Below are 15,869 nucleotides of genomic sequence, written 5' to 3'. Positions count from 1 at the left end.
GCGATGCGGGAACTGATTGTCCTTGGTCGGTCACAGCTACAGTGCACTGATCTATTACTCATCAATCAAAACACGATGAACGTCACGATCACTGTTGTCGTGCAGGAAACTGTTCGCACACAGTGATTCAGTATGCCGCAATCTTTGTGTACTACTACACAATGTTTCCAATGCAATATCCACGCTCGAACGGCATTATCATCAGGATTACAGACTCGTTACATGGGCGCTGCTATATTGTTTACATCGTAAACGAGGTCAAATGACGTCACGCCTTGGTAATACTCGGCAGACGACACCTCATGGGTTCCAAATTCAAAGCGCTCACCTTAACTGAAAGTTCGTGGCTATCACAGTCAGTCCTTCGCCATCAACTGCCCAAAATGCTCTGGAAGCAGTCCGCATGTCTTTACTGGCACGTATCTGAACTGTCTTTGTGGTGGCTGGAGATTCAAAGCAATTTCACCACAACTTTCTGAGCATCGTCCAAAGCCATGTCACAATCTCAAGCCTGTCTTGTCTCCTTCTCTGCGCATACCTACTCAATCACGTTACCCGTCACGCGGGAAAGGCAAATCCTCTCCCAAAGCACAGCTGACAGATTCCAAATAAAACACACTCAAATGTGAAAGATAGTAAAAAAATGAAAATTACAAGCAGATAAACGATACTGTTCATAGCAAAATACAATACACGAAAAATATGTCCAGACAATGACGTCATATTTATTCTTAGGCACTCTCGCTCACAAGCAAGGGCCGTACCAGTGTTTCAATTGGGGTACTGACCGTACACAACACTTGGTTACACACTCCCCCGAATTAGGTTATGTGCGCCCCACACTCACCAAATTCTCCATGCCACAGCTATCAGCTAGATTCATATCTACAGCTATAGGAAAAGAATTAATGATGTTAGCAGCTCAGTCCTTCAACTGGTTTACAGGGAATCCATACTTCCCATCAAAGTGCAAACAAAACAGCTAATAATCTGTAGAGAGGGTACAAAAATGAGTTAAAAAAACTCTAACCTCTCAATGCAAGTAGAACTTGCAACCAAAGAACTGATACATCTGCAAGCAGTCAACGATACCACCAAGGCATCTGCTCATCATCACCCAAAACTTTCTGACAACCTCTTCTGGTAGTAAGGCGATAAGGCCATTCAAAACGAAACGTTGTCCCAATGATCCATGATTTGGTAAACCAAGTTACCCCACGCCAGTGGTCAGGGCCCCGGGAAGATCTGATTAATTCCATCCCCTTTTCATGCCCAAGAGTACCCCATGGTAAAGGCAAGAGACTCCCCCAAACATCTCTAAGCCCAAAGCAACTCGCGCTACCACAATCTGCATGCTAATGCTGAATGCGCGCTAGTCCAAAGACTCACAGCAGAAAACACACGCAATAGTAACTTCGTCGGTTCACATCCTCTTAGCTGATCCTCATCACCAGTCACAAACGCCACCTCACAAACACAAAATCAACATCACACCACGTTCTCAGCAATAACAAAGCTATCACAAATGTAAACAAATAGTTCAAAATGCAATTACTCAAACCAACTAATAACGCTTGGCTCTATGCAACTTCTTCTTACACGACTTTGGTACACACAACTCAGATAAAATGTACAAAAGTGACGATATCAATGGTTCATCAGTCTTCTGTCTTAAACATCGCGTACTCCAACCGTACCTCTTCGGTGGATGTCTTGCACATAAAGATCGATGCAAGGGACGTACACAACTACTATCACTCGACTCATCAGATGAGTTACTCACTCTTGAGTCAGTCGATTCCACATCCTCAGTGCCATTACTACCATACTCTGTAGCTTTGAAAAGTGAACCCCGATGTTCAGTTACTGACTCAATCCTTGTATCAAGTGGGGACTCGGGACCTCCCACATATTCTGTAGTCACCGTTTGTGACCGAACGCTTGAATCCCCACCAGTGGTGAAACACTATTCTCCTCCTTGGCCAATTGATCTATACTCTTTTCAGGATGGAACGGCTGAGTCTGAGGGTTCGACATCACTGACACTGTGGTTTCCATGTCACACTCAGTAGTGCAAGAGTTAGAATCAATCGAGTGCTTCAAGTCTGCAGCTTCCCTCTGGTTTTCAGCTTTTCCCTTCACCCATCTGCCTGAATCCTTTAAATCTGGCACTCGTTCATCACCATACTCAAACTCAACATTGCAAGGTTTCAGCAAGTTCCGGTGAAGAGTCCTCAGCTTTCCACTACCGTCATGTCGAACAACATAGAATGAAGCATTTGCATCTATCCGTTTAACGATCGTATAAGCTTGCTCTTCCCATCAGCGATCTTGGCCTTTCCTCGAACACCAACATTATGCACTAGGACCTTGTCACCTTCAATGAAAGTAGTGTCATGCACCTTTCTATCATAACGACCCTTATTCTGTGCCTTCAATTTGCCAACAGACTTTGCGGCTTGCTCATAGGCAAACTTCATCCTTTCCTTTAGGTCTTCAACATAACACTGGCTTTCCAGGACAACTATCCTCGGGTCTCACACCAAGACGGACATCCATCGGCAACCTTGGCTGCCTACCAAACATTAGGTAATACGGGGAGAAGCCGGTTGATTCGTTCTTTGTGCAATTATACGCGTGAACCAAAGGCCACATATGTCTTCCAGTTGGACTTCTCATGGTTCTCCAACGTACCCAACATATTGAGCAAAGTCCGATTGAACCTCTCACACTGCCCGTTCCCCTGAGGGTGGTAAGGTGCAGTGTGAGTCTTCCTAGTTCCCATCAGCTTGCACAGCTCCTTGATGACATTTGATTCAAAGTTACGACCCTGATCACTGTGCAGGCATTCAGGAAAACCGTAGTGGATCATGAAATTATCCAGCAGACACTTAGCAGTAGTCCTTGCAGTTAGGTTCCTCGTTGGCACTGCCACCGCATACTTGGTGAAATGATCAGTTATAACAAGGATGTCCTTCACACCACCCTTTGATTCTTCCAAAGACAAAGTCCATGAAGACTAGCTCCATAGGTTGTTGAGACTCTAGATGCTTCAAGGGTGCCCAAGTCTTCAGTCCAGCAGGATCCTTTCTGCACGCACATCTCCTGCAGCTCAGTACCTTACTTTTCACGTCACGACTCATGTCGGCCAATAAAACCTTGCTCTAAGCAAGTCTAAGGTACGATCTTGCCCAAGGTGTCCAGTTTCATCATGTGCCCCAACAAGCGCAGCAGACCGATGACTGCTTGGAAGAACCAGCTGAAAGTACTCTCGGCCATCTCAAGTGTGCCGACTACGATACAAGATTCCCTTTCTGAAACACAATTTGTCCCATTCACGAAGGGCAAGGTTCAACTCTTCAGACGCATGTTCTTTTTCCGCTTTGTTGGGTTGCTTCCCTTTCTCCTTGTAGTAGCGAAGTTTGCCAATGGTTGGTCCTCTTTCTGAAGTCTCTCCCAATCCTTTGCTGTCAGTGAAGGTAACGTGGGCTCTCCCAACAAACTCATGGGTCTCTCAACTTCACTCGGTATAACAGCTGCAGCCGATGCGAAGGCTTCAGCGAAGCCCACGACATATCAGAATCAGAATGGACCTGACCTATGGCCCTAACTTCCTCAGGCTTGATCTCTATACGGTTATCAAACCTATCGGGTCACGTCCGGGAGTCCACCATCACGTTGGGGTCTACGAGACAACCCATCAGCATCTGCGTTCTGCCGTCCAAGTCTGTAACGGATGGTCAAATCATAGTTGCTCAACGCAGCCCACCAACGGTGTCCTGCAGCATCCAACTTGGCTGTGGTCGACACATATGTCAGTGGGTTATTATCCATCAAAACCTCTGTGTGGTTGCCGTATAGGTATTCATGGAATTTCTCTGTCACGGCCCATTTCAGAGCCAGAAACTCAAGTTTATGCACCGGGTAGTTCCTCTCAGATTTGGTTAATCTTCTACTGGCATAAGTCACTGGCCTCAACACCTCTTTCCCACTCACTATCTGAGTTTGGTATAGTGCTGCCCCCAATCCAGAGGTACTTGCATCCGTATGAAGCTCACATGGACGCTGATAATCAGCGTATGCCAATACCGGTGGTGTCGTCTACTTCCATATCAAGGCATCAAAAGCTCTCTGTCCAGACAAATGGTGGTGGATTCTTCCGTGCGCCTTGGGTCTTGCTCCCCCATTTTCTTCTAAAGGGTTGCTCTGCTGTCAAGTCATTCAGAGGCCGGGCGATCACAGAGTACCCTGGTACAAATCGCCTGTAATAGCCAGCAAACCCAAGAAACGTGCGCAGATCATGGACATTGGCAGGCACTGGCCACGTCTCCAATGCCCTGATCTTTTCTGGATCCGTCTACACCCTCCGAGGACACTACATGTCCCGGGTACTTCACACGCTCACAGAAAAACTGGCATTTCGTATGCTTCAGTTTCAGGTTGTACTCCTGTATACGCTGAAAAACACGTTCAAGTCGCTCCAAGTGCTCCTCAAAGGTCTTGGAGAAGACAATTACGTCGTCTAGATAAGCCAAGCAGATCTTTCTATTCAAGTCCCCAGGCACTGCTCCACAACTCCTTGACAGATTGCACCAGCATTCTTCAAGCCAAATGGGACAGTGGTATACTGGTATAGCCCAAATGGAGTGGTAAATGCTGTCTTGGGGATGTCCTCTTCCGCCATGGCAATCTGATGGTACCCACTTTTCAAATCTATAGACGAAAACTACTCAGAACCACTAAGTACATCCATACTCTCCTCTATACGGGGCATTGGATATGCATCTCCAATGGTAGCACTATTAAGTTTCCGGTAATCTACACATATGCGAGTAGATCCATCTCGCTTCTTCACCAAAACAATCGCAGATGCCCATGGACTACTTGATTCTTCTATCACGCCATTATCTAACATACCTCTTATCTGCACCCTCACTTCATCATAAAGTGATGGAGGTATACGTCTGTACGGCTGTTTGAAAGGTTCCTCACTCGTCAAGTTGATCTTATGCTTGATCCTATCACACCTACCAAGGTCATTTTCTCCCTTTGAGAATGTGTTATGGTTGCGGTCGAACATCTCTTTCGCTTGGTGTAGCTGTTGGACGACACACTATTATCTGGTATGGACTCTGAACTAGTAGTGTACACAGCCTGAGCCACGTCAAGTATGTCGCCAGATCTGATAGTGATCGGATTCGGAGATCTGTTGTGTACCACCAATGGCACACTGATCTCTTTCGCCCACCTTCTGCAGTAACAATCATGGGACTAGTCAGCCACCCACCATCTTCAGACCACTTACCACTTGGTTCTATCATGACATCAAGTTTTATTTCGGGAGGACCAGATTTCATTATGCCCCTAATCGTAGTAGCTTCATTTGGCATCACAGTAACTGGTTCTCGTAGCGCAGGTCTGACAATGCCCATACAACCAGTCTTGCCACAAAACCTGTCCCTTGCCTGTAATGACTTCAGGACATAGCGTGCATTCGCTGAAATCCTCTTCCCGACCTTACCTTTAGCACCATCGGACCCCATATACAGGTTCAACCAGTTTGTCCCGGCAGTAATTGGTACCTTACGTGTATATGCATTGTCCTGGACAACCAGTGCTAATATTAACTTATCACTACTATCGCCAAATAAGCGCTTCGGGAGAGACACTGTAACCTCCACTACACCACTGTATTGAAGACGCTCTCCCGTCACTCCCTGAATATGCAAAAGCTCGGTGAGTAGGGTAAACAGCACATCACTCAAATACTTGTCATAATAGGACTGGCTTATCATGGTTACTTGCGAACCAGTATCTATCATACATTTACACGATCGATTATTTACACTTACCCACTCCTCGACCAGAGTGCCCAAAACGGAATTATCAACCCGCCTGTTGTAAGAATTCGATACACCATGAAAAGTATGACTCCTAGCCTGTGCTACATCCTGGCTGTTACCCTGATCCTTACCTGTTTCTGGACACCTCACGGAAGTATGACCTGACTTACGGCATTTCTTACATGGAGCCGTACACTCCCTCGCCATATGACCACGCTTCCCACAGTTGTAACAGCTGGAATCCCTTTTCCTAGCCGTCCCCGCTTCCAGCCACCAGTATCACCAGTCTCATGTTGAGAATCAACGACTCTTTGTCCTGCCACTGCATAGCCTGGTTCTTTAATTCCAGTTCCAGATTCTCTAGTCTACTCGACTGAGCCTGTGTCAGAACTCATAGCGATCCCTCCATCATTGCCATCAGTATCTGATTCACACTGCATCTCTGCTTGGGTGGCCAGGTGCACCCTGGCAATCCTGTGTTTTGTCACGGTGGGTTTCCTACTGTTTATGTCAGCCTCGGCCTTTCGGGCTGCTCTCAGTAATTCATCATATGATGCAGAACGATTGAATGTGTGTCTCACGGTTGACCGTACACCATCATCCAAAAGACCATCAAAAAACCTACGACCAGGGATTTCAATCATCTCTGCCTCGCGTACTGCCCCTCTCTGGTAGGCAGTGTGAAGCAGCCCTTCCAAACGCACACCATATTCCGCTACAGTTTCATTCTCTTGCTGCTGTGCATTGTAGAATTTCCTGATCACTATGTCACCGGTTTCAACCTCACCGTAAATACTTCTGAGTTTCTCTACAATTATGTCAACTGTTTTTGCCCTAGCGGCCATAATTATCTGACTAGCCTTACCTTTCAGAGATTTCTCTATTTGCTGCAGCAGTGTCTTCTCATCATAGACCTCAGACTCTATTAACCTGCTCACCTCATGCTCCCAAACCTTAAAAGTGATTTCATCCTTACCTTCAGTGCTGCCCGTAAAGGTAGATATGCGCGGCAGATGATAGGCAGTTGGTGGCAAAAACCGTATGGGCTGACCCACACTCAGCGCATCGAACGCCTCGGTCGCCGATGATGCGTTCACACATTTGCGTTTGTGCACTTGCTTCCGGCGCCTACGTTCACTCATACTTATCCCCCCCATCCGGGTTTAGTGGTTACCTTCTCTATCTTGGTATTCAGGGTTTCATCTCCCACATCGGCAATACTGGTAGAAAAGACTGTCAACAGCACCAGGGACAACAACAGATACGATATGTGGCAATTTCAGACTGCAAGCATCAATAACGGTAGCCCTGCAAAAAGACTCAATGTACAAAAAGAATTTTAAAACTCCAATTCCAAATAACAAGCACTAACAAAACAATCAGTAAACATGAATAACTGTGCTACACACCTCAATCAATATCTTAAGGCAACTAACGCCCCCTACACAAATCGGTTGGTATAAAAAGTCAAACACTGTGTTCCCAACCCTGCATGGATGTCATCTAACACACAGTATTACAGCCTCACAATGTTGGGCGCCAGCTGTGACCTTCTCACTTCCCGATACCGGCTAAAAGGGACTATAAATGGGAGGAGAACAAATAATAATCCTAGGGCTGACAGGTCTACCGTCGCAGATGACTTCGGTACCATGCATGGCATACAACACAGTGAAGACAAGTGGCATATATCAATCAACCGGTTTAATAACAAATGACAAATTAGTCAAAATACACTTTACTTGAATTATAACACTAGAGGGCGCACTCAAAGGGTCACGCACTTGACCTGAGTTACCTAGGTGACCGTCACATACAAAGCATTTGTTGGGATATGTCCCCAATGAAGGTATTTACTACTATTGCAAAATGTATATGCAACCCTTACTACAAGTGGTACGCCAAACAATGCGAATTAACCTTCAAATATGCGGCCTGTCACCATGGCAACACAGTCGGGATACAAATCAAAGTAACCTCTTTCACTTTAACGAATATACTGGAGGTGTACTCCCCTTTGATATTCCCCTTAACTAGTAACAATAAGTATAACTGGTAATAGCAATTTCTCGGTAAATGCTGCTTATATCATAACACAGCTAAACAGGATATCAAAACCAACAATACACTGTCAGATAATACTGTGCAAAACGCTACCAAAACTGTCAATAACTGTCCACGACGTGCGTGTTCACAACAGGCGATGCGGGAACTGATTGTCCTTGGTCGGTCACAGCTACAGTGCACTGATCTATTACTCATCAATCAAAACACGATGAACATCACGATCACTGTTGTCGTGCAAGAAACTGTTCGCACACGGTGATTCAGTATGCCGATTTATTTGTGTACTACTACACAATGTTTCCAATGCAATATCCACGCTCGAACGGCATTATCATCAGGATTACAAGCTCGTTACATGGGCGCTGCCATATTGTTTACATTGTAAACGAGGTCAAATGACGTCACGCCTTGGTAATACTCGGCAGACGACACCTCATGGGTTCCAAATTCAAAGTGCTCACCTCAACTGAAAGTTCATGGCTATCACAGTCAGTCCTTCACCATCAACTGCCCAAAATGCTCTGGAAGCAGTCCGCGTGTCTTTACCGGCACGTATCTGAACTGTCTTGTCGACGGCTGGCGATTCAAAGCAATTTCACCACAACTTTCTGAGCATCGTCCAAAGCCATGTCACAATCTCAAGCCTGTCTCATCTCCTTCTCTGCGCATGCCTACTCAATCACGTTACCCGTCACGCGGGAAAGGCAAATCCTCTCCCAAAGCACAGCTGGCAGATTTCAAATAAAACACACTCAAATGTGAAAGATATTGAAAAAATGAAAATTACAAGCAGATAAACGACACTGTTCATAGCAAAATACAATACACGAAAAGTACGTCCAGACATATTTATTCTTAGGCACTCTCGCTCACAAGCAAGGGCCGTACCAGTGTTTCAATCGGGGTACTGACCGTACACAACGCTTGGTTACATTTAGTACAAAGGCGGCGGCGAGTAAATGAAAAACATCAGTTGCATTGTGTAAAATATGGTGTTAAACCGTAAAAATTCCCTGCAAAAGACGAGAAATAAGTTGTTAAACAAGATAGTCAATCATTCGCTGTGCATTTAATATATTAACATTAGATATAAACATGTATCGAATATAATTTATACCAGGGCCGGATCGACCAAACTGTTTTGGGGCCGGAACGTCCAAACCAGGGCCGGATCGTCTTTTTTTACCAGGGCCGCAACCGACCAGGGCTGGATCGTCCCGATACCCTAAAGATTAGTATTTTACAGTATACCACCACCCACCCCCATTTTAATACTTGAATAAAGGTAAAAATAAAACTTGCCATGTCTGAGATCATCTAATGGACTATCTTCCATCTGTAGCACTCTTTTCTTGAGAGGAATAGATTTCTGATGACCTACATGCAGAGAAAACTATATATGAAATTGTACTACAAGGCAGATCGTACCATGTGATAATCAGTTTTATTATTATACTCAGGCATATTTGTGTTGAAAATAACTTACCCTCATCATCATTTGTTTCAACTCAATTCGTGTCTAAGTCAATGACTTCCTCCTGTTCACCTTCATTCCCTTCATCATTTGTGTTGGAAAAATCTAAAAAAAAATAAAACAAAGAACAGGAAGTCAATTCTGGAGAAGTCTGACTTTGAATAGAAGATTCATTAATGAATCATAATACAAGCACACCCCTTTAGAAATAAAACAATACAATGCTGACCGTAGCAACAGCACAATAACAGGAAGTGGTACATATGACCATGGGTGTTAGTACATCCATGATATGACAGACATGTACTAATGTATAAAATGAAGTAACAAAACCAGTAACGTGCTTTTTTATTTCCTTTTTTGTGTGTAAAACATAAATCCCCTGCAGTAGAATCTACACAAACAGAAACAAGCTAATAAACACAGTTCATGCAATTGTATTACTAGTCTGAGGTTGTATAGAGGAGGATAAGTGGACAATTTCGATACATAACGGAAATTTAAACTTACTTGAAATATCTATCAGATTGCTTGCTGTTGGATTTATGTTCGCTCGGCCGCCCAGGATTTCATTTAAGTCATCAAAAAATGGACAAGTTATCTTGTCTCGGCCACTTTTTCTATTATGGTCTGCTACAGTTTTAAATTGCTGCTTCATCTTTTTGATTGTTCCTTGTATGAAGTCGATCGCTCGGAAAAATCCCATCCCTTCTAATTTGGCTTGCATATCCTTGTATGCACTCTTTCTGTTCCGCGGCGATGAGTCCAGCTGTCTCAAGATTTCGCTATCTCTCCATATATACTCAATAACGCTTTTGTTTCTTCGTCGCTCCAGTTTTTGCGAGAGAACGAAGTTTCGTGTACACTATGCTGGGTTGCCATTTTGGGAATGAGAAAGTTGGATACATTTCGCTGAACTGTGCGTCAGATCACGTGACCCGGCTGGGCGTGATTGACCGCAGATACTGACAACCCGCCATTTTGCAATGAGCATAAAAATGCGATTCCGGAAGTTCCTAAATGCGCATGTGTTTTGACATGAAATCAGGTGATCCTGAAGCCGACACTCGACTGGACGTACGTCCCTGCAGTGATTATGCAACCAAAACAAAGTCAGCTTGGACGTTCAGTTGTGAGACATGACAAAATAAACACAGCCAGTGATACATTTCGAGAATAAAAACAACAAAATAAACGCAATCAAAGACGCCGACCACGCGCGCTGGAAATGAATAGAACGCATTGCGGCAAGGAGTCTCGCCTGCCTCTTTTGAGCCTCCACATGGGTAAAAAACGAAGTGCGAAGTACCCGTTTTAAAAACTGTAAAAAAACGAAGTGAAAATCTTATAAAAATTGTAAATGTGACCCGTTTGAGTTATAGAAAGTGAATATCGATGTGATTATTTTATAAAATTAGGAAACTGAAGTGAATTTCTTATAAATATGGAAGCGAGACAAAAATCTTACATTGCCGAGCATCGCCGGCTCCGCCGAATCTTGTGCAACAGAATCTGGCTTGGTAATAAAAAGAAATAAAAGCGTAATATGTTACCCGCATTTTTATTCGCTTGTCAAATGACGGCCAAGTACCCTACACCAATCAGAATTCATGTAATGGAAATATCTCGCTCTGACGTTAATCGCGATTGCGCATGTCTGTTAAGTCGAAAACGGAACAATTTTGCAGACGAGCTGGCCCGCGCAACGACAGACGTCCACTGACTGATGAGTACTACATGACTACACATAGAAAGAGAAACATTGTGTCCATATTGTGCTATATATTGTCCACCAGTTATTTACATTTTGTGGCCATTTGTAAATTATATTCTCAATAAGTGGTTACCAAAGTTGTACGTACTCCTTGGTGAGCTCAATTACACAAACAGTTTGGATGGTATGTGTTTTTTTTTAAATTTGGACTTTGAACTTATTGTCAGTTTTGGTCAAAATTGACATTTTGGACCTTTGTGAGCTTGATTACATGACAGGTTTTGATGCAATGTATTTGAGAGTAATAGATCTTATAAAGCCACGTGAGATTTAGACCTGATTAAAATTTCGGCTTTGAAATATGTATTTTTTGGTGTTTTTTTTTTGTTTGTTTTTTTGGTCATTTTTTATCAAAATTGATATTTAGGACCTTTGTGAGCTTAATTACAGTAAAAGTTTTTATGCAATGTATTTGAGAGTGATAGCTCTTATTGAGCAGAATGAGGTGTGCATCTGATTATAAATTGGGCTTTCAAACATGTATATTTGGAGAATATATTGTTAAAAACATTCTCTATTTTGGTTAACCTCAGATACAAATACATGTAGACTAGAAATGTTATTCCCTGGGGACACACGCTTAATTATATAACACTTGAGTAGGTCAGTTTCAAGTTTCTTATTCTGTAACATGACTTCTAGGGGATTTCTTCTTAGTGAAGCTTGTCAGGTCACTGAATTAGTTTATTGCAATATCATATTCTTGTTTTGAAATTTATTGTGATGAATTGAAATATTATTGATTATTGATAATATTACTTGCCAACTCAGAATATAAATCAACTACGGCATGGCTAAAATAGTGTCCCTATGTTAACAACATTTCATCCTGCTTTAAAAGAGAAAGTAACTTGAAAAATGTTGTTTATGTAACAGTTATGAAGAATGTTCAAATAATTGCATTGTGATACAGATATATTGTACGTATTTTTTTTTTTGATCTTCAAAGATGATATTACTAGTTATTTTATTTGGGCCAATCATGAAACTCTTGTACATGAATCATGCCCTCAATGTGATGTATGTGCTAAAGATGACCAACAAAATTATATAGCTGAGTTATGACTCTGGATGCACAGAAGGTAAATTGTATATGCCGACTAATTCAAATTGGCGTTTAACAGAAACAACAGTATCAGCAGTACAACCTGTAGTGCTTTATTAGTATGAAGATTTGTCCTGATAACATCTGTAATGCAATAAATCATGCTTTCTGAAATGCAAAGTTTCTAGTTAGTATTAATTACAAACTATTAAGTAATAATTGAATGCCTATAAAAAATGAAGTGAATTTATTTTTGTTATAAAATGTGAAGATTGAAGCTGCAGAAATCCATAAAAAGTGAAGTGGGAATAAGCCGCATTATTTTTTACCCATGTGGAGGCCCTCTTTTACTCACGGAAACGCACACGCACGTGCTATTTCTGTAAAATTCAGCTAAGAAAAAAACACCGGAAGGTACAAGTTTAAATCATGTTTGTTAACGTAACATGAAAGCAACGGTGAATATAAGTTTATTAATCATCAAACTAAATATTCGATGTTACATACATGAAGCGAACTGGGGCGGTTATGTGGCTAAGATGATGGACATGCGACAGTACTATTATGTTCGTCTACTACACGTGCGAGTAACTTTCCGATAAAAACGTGATTAGTATTAGCAATAATATGACAGAACCCCACACCCTGTCCGTGGCTTTCGTTGAGTATGGAAGTTATTTTCACGAGTGATGCGGTGTATCCTGCGGCCGTACTTTCACGAGCGAAGCAAGTACAGCAGAAAGCGGGATGGAATTTAGGTCAGAGAACCCCATTGCCCATTTAATATGTTCCAATATAAGTGTTACGCCCTAGCAGCGCGTGTCAGTGTAGAACGCGCCCGGAGGACGCGTGTCACTGTTTGTTTGAAATTAAAATAATCAGACGTCTAATCTGAGTCACTGTCCGAATAAATAACTCGTTGACGTTTAGTTGGGACCACGGCAGAACCAGAACTTGAACTGGACGACTATGATACACAGTTTATGTTGAAGTTACAGCAATTCCAGGCACTGATTTGACGCTGAAGTAGTGCTGGATGTTGATAACTTACTACAATAGGTTACACACGTTGTTTTCAAATTTACAGAAGTTGTTGCAAATAATGCAGACAGCATGTCTGCAATTTGAAGCGCGCCGGAAGAAAACTCCGCCCATAAAAGTGTGGGTACATTAGTTTTGAATTTCTCCTCCAATAAACGACCGAGGCTCTCAACTTAGTTTCGTACTTCAATTTGCGTCACATGTTATTTCAGTGAGAGGGGCGCATAAAGTGGTGGCACTGTAAATAACGTTAGTTATTTTACAGAACCAGCTGACCGACTGATCATGACAGAATTATTGATCAAAGCGCCTGCAACAAATGTTCTATGAAGACTTCATCCAGTATATCAATAACGGGGGGGGGGGTAGCTGGTACAGTTTTACGGAAAATAAAAAGGGCTTTTTACAATTTACAAGGAAAAAAAGACGTTTTTACAGTTTAAAGTGAAATTTGAATTTTGCAGTGAATTGTGTCATCTAGTCGTTTTACAGTAACGAAAATGTAATTTTCCTGGATTACTCTTTACGATTTTTTTATTTGGATGTAAATTCTTGTACGTACCGAGAAAATGACATTTTTACAGTGTACAAAAAAAAATATTTGATTGATTACGTTGTGCGTCTAGTACAGAAATTTATTTTTTCAATTTACGTTATGCGAACAAAAAAATATTGCAATTACGTTGAACGAAAATAAACCTTGCCCCCCCCAATAATGAAATTGAAGTAGAATGGGTGTTATTCAAAAGGTTGATGTGCCATCAAATAATCGCTTTAAAAAGCTTATCACTGGCAACACTCGATCACACGTATGGGGAGAGTTGCTGTACACAAGTAGTCTTTGTCGAATTTCCCGTCCGTAAATGCGCGGTCACAATGTTTTATACTGAGTAATATTTGACATAGTCTATAACGTTGTCAGTTTCCTGGCAGTATACTCTCGGTGGTAACAAACCGTTTGACGATATTATAAGCTGTCTGTTTTGAAACACCATTTCGACAGTCCTCGAAAATACAAATCGACAACTCTTGTTCTCACTTCAACTGTTTTTTTTTTTGACTCCTTGCTTCTCCATCGTGGTGTTTAAACAACTTGGACAAATCATGGAGGTAAAATGCCGATTTGTAGACACGCAATCAACTCTATGACCGACCAAAAGTGAATGAAAGACAGACACGCGACACTTTGTAGCAAAAATAGAAAACATTGTGGGTAATATCTGTCAATCATTTCTCTGATTTGCAGCCGATGTTTATATTTCTAGTTACAACTTCTGTAAATTTGAAAACAACGTGTGTAACCTATTGTAGTAAGTTATCAACATCCAGCACTTCTTCAGCGTCAAATCAGTGCCTGGAATTGCTGTAAAAGTTCCGCCACAGAATTGTGCATCGGCAAACATGCCGTGCAACTGCGGTACTCCACAGACGGGATGACTTTCGTCGACAGCGGTTGTCGCTGAGCTGCACGCTACAACTTCGTGTGTGATGTTGCTTGCTGGTCGTGGATTGACTGAGTCTTGATTACCGGTTAAAATGTTGCTCTTTTGGCGTTGGTAATTTTTATTTGGAACTGAGTAACGCCGCAACGTCGCCAGCAGAAACCTGGTATCTCAATGCTGATGGTTGCGGCTGCATAGTAATTGCTGATTTTACTGCTGGTGGATCTTCTGAGAGCCCTTCAAGGTTTATAAAACCCAGTTTCCAGGTGGTCAACAAGTATTCTGTAATGTGCTATGAAAATGTATTACAATATACTACTCATTACGTTGTTACTATAATGACTAACAGGAATATCTATGCACAGTAATGTACAGTGCCACTAACTGCTACAACCATATAGGCCAACACATCAGTACAGAGTACTGAAGAGAATGTATGGCATCCAGAGTAATCCTAACTTACTCAATACAAATGGCTACCACATACACAATACAGCATTTACTAACTAGAAACACTAAATGCAGATAGATACTACGTAATAGGTACTAAGGCTATGAATGCCTGAGTATTTCCTCAGTACATAGAAGTATATGTTAGTAACAACAGAGATCAGCACTCGGATACTAAATACAGGTAAAATAAAAGGAAAATACTTCAAAGTTACTATAATTGAAAAGATTACTTATCTAGTCTTATGGTAACAAAGGCGTACTAAATACAACAGTATGCATTAGCTTAACTGTAAAATACTAAGACTATCGTATGCTCTCAAATAATACACAACCAATACAGTCATCTACAATGCCGTAACAGTAGGGTAAGTACAAATAATTCCTACACGATTACTGAAATAGTATATTCACAGGTTTATATAAACAGAAAATAGTTAAGTAGTCAATAATAAAATATTGTTTGAGTTCAACTACTAAATACTAAAGACATCCAAAATACAAAATGTTTTAAACATGCAAAGTAAACCAAAGTTCAAAATTATGCATGTAACACTACAAGTATCAACTATAACAATAGGATACCTCAGAAATAGTTTGGTTTAAGTGAATACCAAAATGACACAGTTTAAGGTAATTATTCAGTAATATCACTCACCAGAATGGTAGTCACAATATGTATGTATAGTAAAATACACAATCCAGGTAAAGTACTCTGGACTAAATAAATGTA

The sequence above is a fragment of the Saccoglossus kowalevskii genome, chromosome 9, assembly GCF_978046115.1.
Source record: "Saccoglossus kowalevskii chromosome 9, keSacKowa6.1, whole genome shotgun sequence".
Taxonomy (NCBI): domain Eukaryota; kingdom Metazoa; phylum Hemichordata; class Enteropneusta; family Harrimaniidae; genus Saccoglossus; species Saccoglossus kowalevskii.
This window is presented reverse-complemented; position numbering follows the sequence as displayed.